The sequence below is a fragment of the Cupressus sempervirens genome, chromosome 7 (assembly GCF_028749045.1).
Source record: "Cupressus sempervirens isolate cs-2001-9-10 chromosome 7, ASM2874904v1, whole genome shotgun sequence".
Classification (NCBI taxonomy): domain Eukaryota; kingdom Viridiplantae; phylum Streptophyta; class Pinopsida; order Cupressales; family Cupressaceae; genus Cupressus; species Cupressus sempervirens.
This window is the reverse complement of record NC_143124.1, coordinates 178,863,483-178,877,392: the sequence shown is the minus strand read 5'-3', so window position 1 is coordinate 178,877,392 and position 13,910 is coordinate 178,863,483.

The following is a 13,910-nucleotide window of genomic DNA, read 5'->3' as shown; positions in this document are numbered from 1 at the left end:
TCTTTCCTTGACAGAGATCCACTCTTTATGGGAGGCTATTCAAATTTTGAGACAGAATTATATGCAGTTGGTAGCTGATAGAGATTATCTTATGGAGTGGGGTAGTACAACATATGATGCATTGTTGGCGAAGGAAGATGAGGTGAGTGAGCTTACTGAGCAGCTTGAGGTGACTTTTGAGATTCTTGAGAGTACACAGTTGGCTTTCAAGGAGTCACAGTTTCATTTGGCTAAGGTGACCATGGAGTTAGAGCGACTACAGTCTTTATCTGATTCTATACAGTCACAAGCTATGGTGTTTGGTGATTCGAGGATGTCCATGACTGAGATTGTCAGAGACAATGGAGATGGGGATGCATCCATCCTTGATACTAACATTGGCATATTAGGTTCATTCCCACTAGAGTCAGGTTTAGTTGAGTTGGGTATTGTAGCAGATTATTGTATGCCTGACAGGGTGGTGGCCTCTAGTACTGAAGGCACAGAGACTAGAGATGTATCAAAGGTCATGTGTGATGTTGGTGAGTCGACAGTTGGCATGGTTCCTGATAGTAATACTACTCCCTTGGTGATATCTTTGGAGGTAGTAGTCAGTTCCAACATGGTTGATGATCAATTGCAGTTAGTTTCATCTGGATTACAGTCTGAGCCACTGACTGAGATTGGCGCATTCTATCGGCATTACACTGTGAGGTACGCTCATCAATTTACCTTTGATGACCATGTTGATGAGATTATGATACAGAGATGTACTTTGGTTCCTAGTGCTTATCATCAATTATGGAATAGTTTGATGCCTCGAGATGAGAGTTGTGATGGGCACGACATGGCGACAGGTTTTGTAGTTGATAGCTTGATAATACATGACTTAGAGCAGGAGTTTTGGAGTGATGCTTCAGCAAGTGTTGTTATTGATTCTACTCCTTTGGCTATGACATCTCCTGACTTAGCTAGTGATCAGTCACAGTGGGTTGTATCACTTGTTCATGGTGAGTTGTTGACTGAGGTTGGTTTTTTTAATCAACATTATATTGCAAGGTATGTACATCAGTTAACAATTGATCCTTATGCTGAGGAGTTGATGGCAGGAAAATTTGGTTTGGGTTCCATTTCTTGTTGTTTATCTTGTGATGGCTTTTCACCATCAGGGGTGCATGGGAGTTATGGTTATGAGACAGTGGCCAATGATCTACAGAGTTGTGTTGACTGCAGGAGTTGTATAGTGTGTGGATTCTCCATACTTGGTATAGTTTCATTTGAGAGCATTCACCATTGTTGCAGAGTTGGATTGTACATTCCATATAGGCCAGTGGAATGCATTGATGGTATTTACTATGTTGGTAGTCCACTTTACTTGGGTTTTGATATTCTAAGAGTTTGTGTCTCATGGGTTTTTGACTGTGGTAATGGTGATTTTGGAGTTTGGTTGAGCTATAATTGCCAGTTTGATTATGGATTCCTCTTGGTCATATTGCAGAGGATCTTGCAGGAGTCTGTGTTAATTGGTAGTAGTATAGTTCATGACTACATTTGGGATCCAGGAGGATTGATTGGTTTATTGTTCAGCCATTTCTTGAGGACAAGCAATGTTTGGGAGGGGAGGACTTGTCATGTCCCCTTTTCAAATAATTAAAAAATAATAATCTTTGCTAAGACAGGCAGGCCCAAGAAAGTGAAGTTTCGGAAAAAGGGAGTTAATCTTTGGAAACCGTTGGACTAATAAATGATAATTATTATTAAAATATGTTTCATTAACCTCTCTTGGACGTGAGTTACAGTTATGCCCTTTTTAAAGAGGTTTGGAGGCATTTTGGGGGGATTCCAGACTTGATTTTCACTCATTCTTTGTTATTCTTCAGAGGCTGCCAAACCTGTGGAGAAGGAGACCCAAGAACGGGAGTTTGCAGGTTTCCAGGGAGACCCAAGAACGGGAGTTTGCAGGTTTCCAGGAAGGCTAAGGATGGGAGTTTGAAGCCATTCCATGTGCATGCTCATACAGAGTTTGCCTTTGTGCTGAACAGTGCAGATTTGTGAGTTTCCGGGTGTATTTTTGTAAGAGTTTGGTGTTTCCGGTTGAGTATTTCATATCAGTTTTGGTTGCTGCTGTATTTTATACTTTAAGCTGTTAAAATAGAGCTGAATATATATATTGGGACGTGATTAAACTTCTGAGATAGATTATTAGTGTTCTTGTGGTGTTTCCGAGCATATTTTGTGCTATTTCGGGAGCCCAATGAGCATAGTTTTGGTCCTACATTTTCGAGCTGTTGTGTAAAGGCTATACAGATCTGGAAATATCAATTTGTAGGCTGTTATGCTGCTGAAAGTTCTGTAAAAAGTTCCATTTTCAGATTCATTAATAATTTGTGAAGTTGTGAAGCTTTTAGCACTATTTTCAACATACCCGATTTGGGGTTTCTTAAGGAATTTGGTGGATCTTTGTGATAGCAGTTGTTTGATTTTAAAGATCTGATTAGAGGTTGGAAATATCATGAAAAATCAGAAAAGGGACATTTCATATATATTCTCATACTTTAATAATACATCATATTTTTGTAAAATATAGTGTACCATCATTTGTAATGATATAACCACATCGACAATATTTTAACTAAGTTGTTAAAAATATATATCTTAAAAAAATTGAAACATGTGCATCAAGACATGTATACTTGATCAAATTATCGTAATCACAATGTGATTTATTGTTTCCATGATGTGACTTATAAAAATAGACACTCTATTTTTATGTGCAAGCATAATACTAATATTATTTCTATTTATTTTATGTGGGTTCTAAAATTATATAATTTGTACATTTTTTATTGAATAAAGAAAGAAAGAAATCACATGATAAAAGGAAGCCAAATTATTGCTAGAAAAATACCACCAAAATGGAAACTAAACACAAACCATAGTAGCTCAAAGGCTCAACTACATGAGACATCAAAGAAGTTGCAAGAGGATGGTCAACTACATCAAACATTCATTTTTCTCTCTATTGGAAACATGAATTCTAATGATATTTCAATGGGGGAGTATTGTAGATATGTTGCTATTTTGATATGTTACATTCATGACTATGTTTGTCATTGATGTCAACATAGCAGTCTTTTATGATATCTGACAGAAGAACAACAAAAAGATGAAGTTGGTAGAGACAACTGGTTGAGTATTCTCACTATCTGAGGTTATGGGAGATACTTAAGAGTATATAGTATATGCAATTAATGTTGGATGAAGAAATGTTAAGTCTGGAAGAAGGTATGTAAGTTTTGGTGATGTTTTTTTTGAGAGTTTACAGAGGCATGTTTTAGTAACCTTTTTATATCTCTTAGCAGAATTATTATTCTGAGAATTGAGGTTGAGGATGTGAAGAAGACATGTTGATGATGATGTGAATGAGTTCACTCATCATAATATTAGATGTATGGAAAGATATTCAAGTTGCAATATGGAAGATTAATGTTATCAAAAAGTATAATGTGTTGTTAATGTGGTCCTATAATGATTAATTGAGAAGGTCTAACAACTAACTTAGGGAATTGTTTTATGGACTTGGTATAAAGGAAGGACATTTTCCCTTATCATTTAGAGTGGGTATGATATGGAGAAGTGATTATAACCAGTAGAGAGAGCATAATGTGAAGTTGAGTAGAGTAGAGTAGAAGTGAAGGAAACTTCATTGGCAAGGCTCTATTGTTTGATTTGAGGTTTGATATCTAGATCTAAGGTTTTTGACATAGTTTACAAGGTCTGATAGTGATTGGCTTGATAGAACAAGGAAAGAGGAACATAATAGTAAATTACTTGTTTGGGAAATGAGTTGTCCTTGTAGTTGAAATTTCATGTTTGGACAATGGGCTCATCTTGCATATATTGTACTACAACTCCTAATAGGGTTGGCACAACTCCTAATAGGGTTGGAATCTCCTAATAGGGATTCAAAGTCTCCTAACATGTACTCTTATGTAATAAATGTTGTAATAGACTCCTAACAGGGTCCATCCTATAAAAAGGAATATTTATATTAGTACATCATCTTGTGGGCATTATTTCCACTAAGGTTTTCTGTCTAATCAAGGGTTTCCCTAGTTAACATATTTGGTGTAATTGTCTATGTGCATCTTATTATGGTTGTCGTTTACTTTGGTTGAATGGTTAAGTTTATATAAGGAGGATAAATGTTTTAATTTTTGGATAACTGATTCACCCCCCCTCTCAGTTATCTTGGTGGACTATTATTTCTAACAATTGGTATCAGAGCATCAGGTCCTTGAAGATAAATTTTAACAACTTTGGGAGATCCATGACAAGTTTGTTAAAGAAAGATAGTCCTTCATCTGTCAAAAGAAATTTCTACACCCAAATGGTGGAAATTCTTAGTGAGCTATCATATTTGTGTTAAGATTAGAGTATTGAGTTTTTAGATCTAGAATTGTTCTATTGTATACAAAAGAACAATAGCACAAATGAAGATAGATCTAGATTAGATGAAATGAAAATTTTCATTTTTTGAACATGTGAAGAATTTGGTCATTTTTTGAGTAGATGTCTTAAGAGATTGAGAAACGATAGAAAGAATCTAATTTCTAATAATGTTGAAGAATTTAGAGCAAGTATGGAAAAATCCTTGAAAGACTATGTTAATGAGTCTAGATTGGTTAATGAAGAGCAAGTAATAGATGAAACAGTTTTGGAGACTATTATGGAAAGTGCAAATATGGAAATTGATGAGAAATTTAGTATACAAGAGAGAATGATTGATTACAATTCATATGATGATGTTGTTACTAAACCAAGGAATGATGAAGTATTTCTTCAGACTAACAATTATTTGTAGAATGAAGGAGAGCCAAGGCAAGAACAAAGCTCAAAACCTTCAACAAAGACAAGAGTTGAGATAGCAACTCCTACTTTGGGAAAGAATATGATAAAGAATTATCCATTCGAGAAAATCATCGAAAGAAAAGATAAAGGTGTGATGAAAAGAAGTAGAGTCAATTAAGATGATGGAGGAGCATCTAGTGGTGTAAGGGTAATTCTGCATCACCCAAAAGTATGCTTAGTTTTAGTTTATATTTAAAGTGTTTCCATTTCTAGATAACCATTTGAGTCAAATAAAGGTTCCAACTCTCATAGCTCCACTATTAGTTTTCTAAGTTAGAGTTTTTGAGCACCTTGGGATACATGCCAATGTAGAAAATAGGTTATTTTTTAGTTGAGCCATAATTATGATGAGTTAGAGGGTGTAAGTTGGAGGGATGATTATAATTGTGATTTTAGTGCACTCTAGAAAAAAGAATCAAGTGAAAAGTCTTTACAGTTTAAAATTTATGGTAGTTTTAAGTTACTTGGAGACCTCTTAAGAGCACTTCAAACTCAGATTTGAGGCACTAAATATCCTCATATGGACCTAAAAAATGGGGGATGAGTAAAGCTGGTCTACAAGGCTATAGATTTCTTAGAGATCTTTTCAGAAATGTAAACAATTCATCAAACAGAGTCCCAGATCAAAAGTTATGCCTCCTAGGAGTTGGACTACCATTTCTGGATTCTTCTAATTTTACATTGACTTCTGACATGTTTTCTAGAACCTTATATTTTGGTGATGGATGAAAAATGGAACATTAAGAACATTTATGGCATTGTAAAGACAATTTTTGGTGGAGTTTGGGAGAGGGTATTATGAGAAGGGTTTTCTCTAGAATTTGATAACATTGTAAGCTCATAGGGCATGTTGTGGAGTCTATTTTTGTTGTATTGAATGTAATAACATATCATTTTTGATAATAATATTTCCCCTTTCATGTTGTGTTCATTTTTGTCTTGGATTGTGCCCCCATCAAGTGGTATTAGAGCTAGTTTTATTGAGCGTGTAAATAGAGTGTCGAATGTGAGGCAATTTTCACCAGGACTGTGTGGTTGTGGGTTTTGATACAAGAAGATCCGTCTGTGAAGGGAGCATGGTGGAAGGGTTGGAGTTGTTAATCCTAAGGTTAGAGCCCTCTAGAGATAGTCCTAACATTGCAAGAGGAGATCCGTAGAGGGATGAATGTTATCATAGGTGACAAAAGTGAGGAAGAAAATGAAGAAGAAGGCAATATTGGACAAGAAGGGGAAGGAGATGGAGAAGTCCTAAACTAGGTAGAGGAGAGGCTTTTTAGGGCCATTTCCAAGCTTGGAAAAATACCTAAAATTGACATTGGCATGTTGTCAGGAAATCTAAACTCGGATGAGTTGATCGAGTGGATTAATGAGTTGGAGGAATATTTTGAGTATGAGGATATCAGGGACCCTAATAGGGTTAAGTTTGTGAAGGCCAAAATGAAAGGCCATGCCAAAATTTGGTGGCAAGAGATTTAGTTGGAAAGAGATAGAAGAGGAAAGGAGAAAATCACCAGATGGGATTGCATGGTGGACAAACTAAAGAAGTGGTTTATTCCTGTTGATAAAGAGCTTGATTTGTTCAAAAAATGCAAGGGTTAAAGAAAGAAAGAAAATTTCTCCAGGAATACACAGAGGAATTTTACCAAGTCCTTATTAGGGTGAGGCATGCAGAAGAAAAAAAGAGAATGTTTCTCGTTACCTTAGTGGGTTAAGACCTAGCATTCGAGAGGAGTTAAGTCTAGTTAGAATGACTAGCATTGAAGAGGCATACCAGTTTGCCTTGCGAGTTGAGGAGAAACTGAACAAAAATTTTGATGGAAGGCAAAGAAGGCATAGTCAAGGAGGAAGGGGTGGTGGTAGGTCATTTGGAGGCTGAAATGAGATCCAAAAGAAAAATGAAGATGTGAGTACTATCTAAAATCAGAGGAATGAGGGTTTCAACCGCTCCTGTTATCAAAACTTTGGGGATCAAAGAGGGAGAGGTAGAGGATGTGGACTAGGTTTAGGAAGAGGAGGCTTCCATAGTACCTATTTTCATTGCAATGAAGAAGGTCATGTCTTTGAATGTCCTCAATGCCAAGGAAGGATAGATAGGAGAACTGATGGTCAAACAAGGGTTGCTCATGTGGATGATGATGCATAGTCATCACATTTAGAGGATGTAGAAAGAGGAGAGGTTCTAGTTAATGAAAGGGTCTTACTAAGAAGTGAGACTGAACCTAGATAAAGGGGGATTTTTTTTCATACCAGGTGCAAGTGCGAGGGTAAATGTTGTGATGTGATTATTGATGGTGGGAGCACTAACAACTTGGTGTCAGAGGAGATGGTCTCAAAGCTAAATCTCAAGAGGGAGAAACACCCCCAACCCTATCAAATTGCTTGGGTGTAGGATGATCATAAGGACCTAGTTAGTGAGAAATGTTTAGTAAAGTTTAAGATTGGGAGTTACCATGACAATGCTCTTTGTGACATCATTCCAATGGATGTCTGCCATTTATTATTAGGAAGGCCATGGTAGTTTGATAGACATGCTATACATGATGGTCATTCAAATACATACTCTCTAACAAAGGATGGAGTTCACCACAAATTGAAGCCCTTGATAAAGGAGGGTGAAAAGGTATGTAGTAGTGGTAGGGTATGTCTTTTTTATGGAAGAAAATTTCTAGATGGCATGAAACATCAACATATGTGTTATGCTTTAATTCCTAGAAAAGATAAAGAAGGTAGTAGTGAAGTTCCACTTGAAGTTTCAGGTCTATTAAGTGAGTATGGAGATGTCATCTTTGATAATGTTCTAGAAGGGTTGCTGCTAGTAAGGCAAATTAGTCATTAAATAGATTTAGTCCCTAGAGCTAGTTTTCCTAATAAGGCTACTCATAGGATGACTCCAACTAAGATTGAGGAGCTAAATAGACAAGTTCAAGAGCTATTGAGGAAAGGTTTAATTCAAGAGAGCCTGAGTCCATGTGCAGTACCTACAATGTTGGTAGCAAAGAAGGATGGAGAATGGAGAATGTGTATAGACCTTAGGGTATAAATAAAATAACCATCAAGTATTAGTTTCCTTTGCCAAGAATGGATGATCTTATGGACTATTTGAGTGGAGCTCAATACTTTTGAAAGATAGATCTCAAGAGTGGCTATCACCAAATATGAATACGAGAGGGAGACGAGTGGAAAACTGTAGTCAAGATCAAGGAGGGTCTATATGAGTGGTTAATCATTCCCTTTGGACTGACCAATGTGCCAAGCACCTTCATGCGGCTTATGAATGAAGTACTAAAGAAAAATTTGGAAAAATTTGTAATTGTCTATCTAGATGATATTTTGATTTTCAATAAGTCTTTGGATGAAAATTTATTGCACATTCATAGTGTCCTTGAAAGGTTGATGGAAGAGAAATTATTTATTAATTTGAAAAATTGTAGCTTTGTTAAAAGGGAGTTAGTCTATTTGGGTTTTTTTTTGTATTAGCTGAGGGTCTCAAAATGGACAAATAGAAGGTGAAAGTCATGTTGGAATGGCCTACTCCAACATCTACCACTAAGGTGAGGTCATTACATGGTTTGGCTAGTTTTTACAAGAAGTTCATTAAGAATTTTAGTAGTATATGTGCACCCCTAACTGAAACAATGAAGGGGGATAGAAAAGAGATAAAGTGGACTACAGGAGCTATAGGGAGTTTTGAATTGCTGAAGAAGAAGGTGATAGAGAAACTTATGTTGGCACTTCCTGATTTCAACAAAGTGCTCCTGGTGGATTGTGATGCTAGTGTTAGTGCTATTGGGGCTGTGTTGAGCCAAGAAGGTAAGCCTATTGCCTATTTTAGTGAAAAATTGAATGATGCAAAGAAGAAGTATTCCATTTATGATGAGGACTTCTATGCAATAGTTCAGGCCTTAAAGGAATGGAGGCATTATTTGTTTCCAAAATAATTTTTCTTATATATTGATCACCAGGCATTGTAGTACGTAAATAGCCAAGGTAAATTGAATCAGAGACATTTTAAATGGGTAGAGTTCATGCAAAGCTATACATTTATATTGAAACATAGAAGAAAAAGGTCTAATAGGGTTGTAGATGTATTAAGTAGGAGATAGTTGTTGTTGATAGTAATGCAGGTTGAAGTGGTTGGGTTTGATGAACTCAAGAATCTATACCTTGAGATCCTAACTTTGAAAAGGCTTGGAAGGCTTGTAAAGAACCTGTTACCCTAGATAGGACCAGGTGCCTAGATTACATGATTCAAGGTTGTTTGTTGTTCAAGGGAAGTAAATTGTGTATTCCAAGGAGTTCAATGAGGGAGAACTTGATCAAGGAGAAGCATAGTGGAAGAATGGTAGGACACTTTGGTCAAGATAAGACCATTGTCATTATTAGAGAACATCATTTTTGGCCTCAATTGTCGTAGGATGTAAAGAAGTTTGTGCAAAGTTGTCAAGTATGTGAAACAACCAAAGGATTTAGTCACAATACTAGACTCTATCAAACATTGCCTATTCCATCAAAGTCTTGGGAGGACATAAGTATGGATTTTTTCTTGGATTTCTAAGGACACAAAGGGGTAATGACTTAGTATTTGTGGTGGTTGATAGGTTCTCCAAGATGCCACACTTCATTCCATGCCACAAGACTCATGATGTAGTACATATTGAATTTTTTTTTCAGAGAGGTTGTGAGGCTACATGGTCTCCCAAAATGTACTGTTTCTAATAGAGATACTAAATTTGTTGGGTATTTTCAGAGGACTTTGTGGAAGAAGTTGAAGATAGAATTAAAGTTTAGTTTTGTACATCATTCACAGACTAATGGACAAACAAAAGTAGTGAATATAAGTCTAGGCAATTTATTGAGGTGTTTAGTAGGAGATAAAGCCCAAGGGATGGGAGTTGATTCTACCACAAGAAGAATTTTCTTATAATAATTCTATGAATAGGAGTAATAGTAGATCACCATTCCAAATTGTGTATGGGAGTAGTCCAAGGACTACACCAGAGTTGAGGAAAATGAAGCAAGGGGAGGACAAGTGCCGAGGAAGAAGACTTTGCTGAACATGTCAAGAACCTACACGAGGAGGTGTGAGCACATGTTACCAAGATGAACCTATATTATAAGGCTAGGGTAGATCAAAAGAGGAGAAATAAGGAGTTCCAATTTGGAGATCAGGTTATGGTATAGTTGAGGAAGGAATGATTTCCAGTGGGTACCTATAACAAGCTAAAGATAGAGAAATTTGGTCCCTACAAAATTTTGAAGAAACATGATTCATGAAGTACATATGAGGTGGAGTTGCCAGATGAGATTCACATTTCTCCTATTTTCAGTATTGCAAACTTAACAGAATATCATGATGATGCTACAAATAAGGAGTTGATGTTGGAACCATGTCCAATTCCTACTTCTATGAAGGAAGAGATTGAAGAAATTATGTATAGTTGTGTGGGCTGGAGTGCCAGAAATAGGTAGTATGAAGAATACTTGGTGAAGTGGAAAGGACGATCAATAAAAGATTCAACTTGGATATTCACAACAGATGTTTCCCATTTGGGTTTTCCTCTACTAGCTATAAAGTGACATGGTCACTTTTCAATCTACCCTGGGTGTCTGATGTAGGAGCATCTAGTGGTGTAAGGGCAATCTTGTATAACCCAAAAATATGATTAGAGCTAGCTTCTATTTAAAGTGTTTTCATTTCTAGATACCCATTTGGGTCAAATAAAGAATCCAACTCTCAGAGCTCTACTATTAGTTTTTTGGGTTAGAGTTTTTGAGCACCTTGGGATACATGCCAATGTAAAAAATAGGTTATTTTATAATTGAGCCATAATTATGATGAGTTAGGGGGTACAAGTTGGAGGGATGATTAAAATTGTAATATAAAGCACTCCAAAAAAAGAACCAGGTTGAAAGGCTTTACAGTTTGAAAGTTATGGCAGATTTAAGTTCCTTGGAGACCTCCTACGAGCACTTCAAAGTCAGATTTGAGGCACTAAACAGCCTTGCATAGGCCTAAAAAATGGGGGACAAAAAAAAATTGTCCATAGGCTATTGAGTGCTTGGATACCTTTCTAGAAATGTAAACAGTTTGTTAATTAGAGTCCCAGATCAAAAGTTATGCCTCTCAAAAGTTGGACTACCATTTTTGGATTCCTTTAAATTTACACCAACTTTTGATATATTTTCTATAACCTTTTTTTTTTGGTAGTGGATGCCAAATGGCATATTCTAAGATGTATTCCTAAACCTAAACCTAATTTGGGCTACTTAAGGACATTTTTGGCATTATAAAGATGATTTTTGGTGGAGTTTGGGAGAGGGTACTGTGAGAAAGGTTTTCTCCAGAATTTGATAACATTGTAAGCCCATAGGGCATGTCATGGAGTCTATTTTTGTTGTACTAAATGTAATATCATATCCTTTCCAATAATAATATTTCCCCTTTCCTATTGTGTTCATTTTTGTCTTAGATTGTGCCCCATCAAAAGAACTATGTTTCATATCTCAAGTTGAACCCAAGAATGTAGATGAAGCATGTAAACATGATCATTGGAAACAAGCTATAAAAAGTGAATTGGATTAGATAGTAAAGAATGAGACATGGGAATTGATCCCTAGACTAGTAGACAAGAATGTGCTAGGAATTAAATGGGTATTCAAGAACAAGATGAATGAACAAGGCAAAGTTGAAAGAAACAAGGCAAGATTGGTATGTAAAGGCTACTCACAGTAACAAGGAATAGACTATGATGAGACCTATGCTCCTATGGATAGAATAGAAGTAGTAAGGTTATTCTTAGCATATGCAACATATAAAAAATTTAAAGTGTATTAGATGGATGTCAAGTTAGCATTTCTGAATGGAAAACTTGAAGAAAAAGTGTACATAGAGCAGCTTGAAGGTTGTCCTTTGAAAAATGACAAGGATATAGTATGTAGACTAAAGAAAGCATTGTATGGCTTGAATCAAGCACCTAGAACCTGGTATGCAAGGTTAGAAAAGCATTTGATAAAGCTTGGATATAGAAAAGTTATGACAGATAGTAATCAATATTGGAAATAAATTGATGATGGTTTGATGATTTTGGTAATATTTGTTGACGATATCATATTTGGAGGAAATGATGATGAAAGTGACAAGTTTTTAGAAGAGATGAAAAAAGAATTTGAAATGAGTATGATAGGAGAAATGAAATATTTTATAGGATTATAAATTATATAGAAAAAAGAAGGAATCTTTATTTCTCAGACTATGTACTTGAAGGATTTACTGAAAAAGTTTGGTTTGGAAACATGTAAACCTGTTGGAGTACCCATGGTAACTAGACATAAGTTATCTGCACATGATGAGACTCCTATAGTTGAGCAAAAGAAGTATAGATGTATGATTGAAGGTTTGTAATATCTGACTCACACAAGGCTAGATATAAAAAATATAGTTGGAATTGTTGCAAGATTCCAAGATGATCCCAGAGAAGCACATTATGCATAAGTCAAAAGGATATTTACATATCTGAAAGCACCACTAGAGTTTGGATTGTGGTATGAAAAATATAATGATTTTACTCAAAGTGCTTATACTAATGCTGATTGGGCAGGTAGTATGGATGACATAAAGAGCACTAGTGGTGGACCCTTCTTTCTTGGAGGAAGATTGGTTTCTTGGCTAAGCAAGAAGTAGGATTGTACATCACAAAGTATAGCAAAAGCATATTATGTTGGAGTAGCAAAAAATTGCAATCAAGTTGTTTAGATGAAGTAGATGCTAAAAGATATAGGGATAGAAATTAGGGAACCTTGTTGGAAATGATTGAAATGATCATAAGAAGAGTTGTTGGAATAATATATGGAACTGGTAAAGAATGTCCTCAATCATTGTTTTGTCATTGATGTCAAACTTGCTACTTGCAGGAATGACAATTGCTTTAGTGATCCAAATACTATCAATTAGTTGATTGTCAAGGTGGAGGCAATCAATAAGATGTAACTAGAACACCTAGAGAAAGGTTGAAGTTATGATGTTGTAATGAAGTACAAGGATCAGCTAAGCCATTGATGAAAAAGTGTATTTGATGGAATACTATAAGATACAATGAATGGGCACACTAAAACATATCAAAGATTTAAGATTTTAGCTGTGTCTTTTGTAAAGCTCAAACTAAGTTCATTAGAGAGAAGGAGCCGAGCAAGCTAGTAAGAGTCGAGCAAATTTCTAATTAATGCCGAGCGGAACCAAGTGCCAAGTAGAACTAAGTGCCGAATAAAACCAAGTGCCGAGCAGAATCAAGTGCCGAGCGAAACTAAGTGCCGAGTAGAATCAAGTGCTGAGCAAAACCAAGTGCCGAGCGGAATCAAGTGCTGAGCAGAACTAAGTGCCAAGTAGAACCAAGTGCTGAGCAGGTATAAGTGCAGAGTAACACAGAGGTGTCGAGCACCAATAACTCAATAATGTCGAGCTGCTGCATTATTTTGGAAATAGAAGATTTGCCAGATCTAAGCCAACAAGGTTGTTATCTAGAAATTTGTGAATTAAAAGGAAGATGAGAATGATGAGCTGGTGGCACAGAACACCATGTAGAACATTTTTCTTTTAAGGATATAAATGGAAAAGTTTCTAAAAGAGAACGAGATATGGGGTAGATACATTGTATCCTACCTAACCCATTTTGAAGCCCTAAAATTGGAGAGGGAGAATTGAGTGGCAAAAGAAAATCAGACTCCTATTTAAAAAGACATAAGTTAATGAAGAAAAGGGGATAGTGAGAGAGAGGTGGTCGAGAATAAAAGCATGAAGTGCTGTAGAATGTGCTAAGGAGAATAAAGCACTAGAATTTAGTTTGAATAGACGACCACAAGGATGATTGCATTGGTAGAATGAGTAAGAAGACTCAAGGAGACAAAGCTTGAGAAGGAGACAAGTAGTCAGAGCTGAAGTGATTGAAGCCAAGCATAAGGATTGAATTGAAAGTGTGATTTGAAATCTGCAAAGTATGTTGTAAGTTATATCAGATCAAAAGACC